This window comes from Engraulis encrasicolus, chromosome 14 (assembly GCF_034702125.1).
Source record: "Engraulis encrasicolus isolate BLACKSEA-1 chromosome 14, IST_EnEncr_1.0, whole genome shotgun sequence".
In the NCBI taxonomy this organism is placed as follows: Eukaryota; Metazoa; Chordata; class Actinopteri; order Clupeiformes; family Engraulidae; genus Engraulis; species Engraulis encrasicolus.
This window is the reverse complement of record NC_085870.1, coordinates 31525778-31530777: the sequence shown is the minus strand read 5'-3', so window position 1 is coordinate 31530777 and position 5000 is coordinate 31525778. Positions and strand designations below refer to the sequence as shown.

Sequence of the window (5000 nt, the reverse complement as noted above, 5' to 3'; positions counted from 1 at the left end):
ATGTGCGTGCGTGCGTACGTGCATGCATGTGTGTATGCACACTTGGCCATGTGTGTGTGTGGACATGTGCGCGTGTGCACATGTAAGTGCAGGCATGTGTATGTGGACGTGTGTGTGGCATGTGTATGGAAGGCTGCTTGCAAGTTATGCATTTACTTTATGTATTGTACATGTGTGTATGTTATTGGGTGGGTAGCACTGTTACGGGTAGTACTGTTACGGGGGTGCACGAACACAGAGGAGGGACCGAGTGAACTGAGTGACTGCAAGTTTTGGGCGGGCCACCCTATCCCTATCCCTACTCCTATCCCTGGCCCTGGTGCTTGGCCGGGGGAGAGCATTGCCATCTGGTAAAGATTTGTTTATATATGTAAGTCATTGCTCAGTGTGCCTGCACTGCATTGCACTGCAAGTGTGTGTGTGAGAGAGAGAGCACGTGCTCGTGCATGTGTGTGATTGGTGTGTGTGTGTGTGTGTGGAATAGTGTTTTTCGTGTGCATGTGTGTGAGAGGGTCTGTGTGTGTATGTGGGGGGGGGGGTGCATTTGCCTGTGTCTCTGTGAATCAGAGACAGAGAGAGAGAATGAGTTGGTGTGTGTGCGCGTGTGTGCGCGTGCGTGCGTGTGCACGTGCGTGTGTGTGCTAACGAGCGTGTGTGTGCGCATGCATAGATGCATGCATTTTTTAGTGTGTGCATATGCGTGTATATGTTTGTGTGTACAAACATGTATTGGTGTACATACTATGTGAGACTGTGTCTCTGTTTCACATCTGTGAGTGTGTGTTGGGGGGGGGGGGGGGGGGGGGGGGGGGCTGCTTGTGGGGGTTGTACATCTGTGTGGGTGTTCCAGGCAGCGTACAGCTGTGGTTGTTAGTGTGTGCCACTGCTATTATATGAAGCTGTAGAAGGGGGATAGGAACTCTTGTGTGTAACGCGATATCTGCTACATCCTCTAATGTGACTCCTAGCAACTCTCACTTTTACCCCCTCAATCCTCTTAACCCCCCTTCTCTCTCTTTTTCTTTCTCTCTCTTTCTCCTGCTTACACTCACCCCTCTCACTTTTTACCCCCTCTGCTCTCCCTCTCTCTCACACACTTGCTCACTTTCTCTTCTTCTCTCTTTTTCTGTCTTCCCTGTCTCTTTCCCTGTCTTTTTGCCCTTTCTTTCCCTCTCCTTTCTCTCCTTGCCTCTTTTTCTCCCTCCGTCTGCCTGTCTTATTTTTATCACTTTCATTCTTCTTCTTCTCCTTCAGCTCTATACATCTGTTGTGGTCCCTGTGTTTTTCTGTACACTCTGTTGTCTTCGCAGTTGCCTTCTTGTCATTCCTGAGAAACTCTTTCCAGCCATACAAATCGCCACATCTATCTCCTTGGTTATTTTTAACCTAATCAAGTCAGTTATAGGTTATATAAGAACTACATCAAGATAGGTAGCTCCTCGTGTGATTGTTGTTGGGATCGGATCGGGGGGGATAGAGGGGTGAAGGAGTGCCAGAGGCATGAATGAATGATCGCCACGCCGACCGATTGTCATGGAAATGAATTGAGCGGTCAGGTCAGCGCGCCGTCTCGGGCCCCGTCTCACTGCGCGCTGCGTAGTTGCAGCGTAATGATTTCCATATGTGTCAGAAATCCAAGCACGCGCAACAATGGGCTCATAGTACACAACCCCAGAGAGAGGGAGAGAGAGAGAGAGAGAGAGAGATCGAGAGAGAGAGAGAGAGAGAGAGAGAGAGAGAGAGAGAGAGAGATCGAGAGAGAGAGAGGGGAATGAGAAACTAAGTTATTCAGGATGTTTATAACTGCAAGATGACATTCACTAATAGCCGTTCCCGCAAACTTTCCATAAGTATGGCGGGCGGAGGGCTGGCATGGTATCTGTGCACTCGATATCTCTGTGAGATCCGGCCAGGATCTAGACTTGATCTCTTAGCTCAGCGTTTCTCAAAGTGGGGCGCAAGCATCACAGGGGGGGCGTGTGACATCTGATTGCGGGTTTTTTTCCCCCCAAGGAAATGAATTCCTGTCTCGCCAATAAGCCAATACGTTTTAAGCCCTCACCAACATTATATTATTAATTGTCATGAATTTGAATAGTATAGGAAATGAACACACATCTGTATTCGACTGCAGTCCCTCTTTGTTTTATCGCACCTTTCCTTTGAGGGGGTGGTGGGGCTTGGAAGCATCCAGACCCTCCAAAGGGGGGAATGGTGGAAAAAGTTTGAGAAACACTGTCTTAGCTAGAGGCATATGTGGATAGATCCATCCTCCGTCTCCCATCGCTTCCAATGTCATGTCCATTGCACCGCATAGGCCTACATCAGAAGTGTACTCCCTCCCTTCCTCAGAAGTGAACTTGAAAACCCCAGCCAGCCTACAAATGAAGAGGGAGGGGTCGGCCTCCCTGCATAGTGTGCGTGCATGTGTGAGCGTGCATGTGTGTGTGTGTGTTTACAACAGTAGTGACCTCAGATCTAAGGGGTTTGTAATTACAGACCATAGGGGAGTTTGTGTGTGTGTGTGCGTGTGTGTGTGCGTGTGGGTGTGTGTGATACAGGCTGACAGTGATCGCTTGTTATTGCAGAAGCTTCACACAATCTCCAATGTGCCATTGCCAGCAAGAGTTGTCCTAAAAACCATCCACACTTGCTGCCTATTAAGTCATTAAGTGATTCCCAGGCCATCTCTGCATAGTTTTTCGATCATTACAATGATTTCATTTGGTGTTTTTTTTTGGTGGCCAAAACACATCGTCCAAGTCTTTCATTACTACTGTACGGCCAGCCTACAGTACACATGGGAACGGCATTTGCACCAGGGAGCTCTTGACCAATGAACGCACTCTTTTCAAAACCGTTCCTCTGATTTTTATCGCACTCCTTTCCTTCCCGCTTTTTTTTCCTCCCTTTCTCCCCTCTGTGCTCCTTGGAGAGGGAGAGAGGGGAGAGGAGAGATGAGAGAGGGGGGAGACGGGAGAGAGAGTGGGAAGTGAGAGAGGGGCAGAGGAGAGAGGAGAGGAGAGAGGGGGAGATGGGAGAGGAGAGACGGGAGAGGACAGAGGAGAGGAGAGAGAGGGTTGAGGAGAGAGAAGAGAGGAGAGAGTATGAGGCGGGAGAGGGGAGAGTCAAGTCAAGTCAAGTCAAGTTGGTTTTATTGTCAATTTCTTTAAATGCACTGGTCATACAAAGAATTTGAAATTACGTTTCTTGCTTTCCCATGCAGACATAGACTAATCTAGGTAAGGACATAGACAGTATAGACATAGACAGTACTCATACATGGACATAAGACAGTATGGATATAGACAGTGCTCATACAGACATTTAAAGTGCAAGACTGGACAACAGAAGACTTGTAGAGAACATACATTAAGAGGAGAGGAGAGAGAGGAGAGGAGTGGAAGGTGGGAGAGGAGAGAGGAGAGGGGAGAGGACAGGACAGAGTGGGAGGCAGGAGAAGAGAGAGGGGAGAGACGGGAGAGGAGAGAGGGGGAGACGTCAGAGGGGAGAGGAGGGAGGGAGGGGAGAGTTTCAGTGCCTTTAGCTGCTGTTGCCTGACGACTTTATGGTCTCGTGATTATGGGGACCCCGGAGAGACTGGTGGTGGAGAGACTGGGGAAGGGAGCAGTGAATCACAGCTACAACTGCTGGGAAGGGCCACACTAGTCAAAGACCTACCAGCGTGCAGTGACGAGACATGAATGATGTGTGCAAAGATTCACCAATGAAATTAATTTGAATGTGTGTGGTTTGTGATGTAGTGTACATGGTATGTGGGGTACAGTGTATTGTCTGTGGACTGCATGCAATGCAGTAGGATTGGGTATCTATGGTGGATATTTGTGGTGTTTAGTGTAGCGTCTGTGGCACGTGTAGTGTGCAGTCAGTGCGTATGAATGTTAACGTTTATAATATGTGTGGAATACTGTATGTACTGCATATTACTGTATGTGTGAGTCATTGAATGAGTTGATATGCTGGTGTGTAGGGGTGGGACTGCAGTATACAGGAAAGAGGTGTGCAAGAGAGAGAGATAGAGACAGAGACAGAGACAGAGAATCAGAGAGAGACCTGGTGTGTCCTCGGTTCATTCACTCACTTCACGGTCCCCCAGCTCCGCTTCATGCCACTCAGTGTGTGAGAGATTGCATGAGAGATAATTATGAAAGAGAAGCTGGTGGATTGTTGTTACAAAGTGTAATGCGGACCAGAGCAGGAAGCCGGCCATAGATGTGCAGATAAATAAGTCCTTTGACATTCTAAGAATTACGGAGTACGTCACCATGGGAAATGTAACTTCTCTATGTGCTATAAATAATTGTACACTAAAACCATCAGATAAGGGCCATTCACATCTACAATAACAACTTAAAACATACTACGTATAATTTGAACTTATGACTGAACATGACCGTCACAAAAATGGCACCATGTCTTCATCTGTTATTTACGACTTTCTGTTTTGTCATACTGTAGCGATGTTGTTATGATGTGGTTGAGTTTTTTCAGTGAAGAGTGAAAAGGCCTATTGATAGGCCCATCTACATGAAAAGCTAACTCTTGCCACTGTACCATACTGTCACCACCGTGTGAGCCTGGCTCTCTATATATTAATACATATATTACAAAGGTGTCAAAATCAAAAGTAAATTCATGGTGTAAGTAGAACTCAAGTACATGATATTACATAGCTGTTACACCATTTACTCCATTGTACCTAATGAGATAGATAGACTGTGATGTTGCTGGAAAACACTGAAAAACCTATCAAGGACCCACCACAAACTTTATGCAACCAGGGCAGTCAGCTGTTCATAAGACAAGTACACAGGTCTACTGGTTACTCAGATTAGTTAGGTGTGTTTGAGGGAAGCTATGTGTCTTTTTTTACTTTTACTTTTGACACCTCTGTTATCATATGATATGATATTTTGATTGGTGCATTGACTTCTGATGCTGTTCATGTAATAGTGATTGCGTTGCTAACTCAGTGTTCC

The 5000-nt window shown here is 46.7% G+C and overlaps 1 protein-coding gene across 2 annotated transcripts in view; it reads left to right on the top strand.

The window, feature by feature from the left end:
- Nucleotides 1-5000, top strand: part of LOC134462404 (integrin alpha-5-like) — a 76784-nt gene that overhangs the window by 41565 nt on the left and 30219 nt on the right. The window lies entirely within an intron of this gene.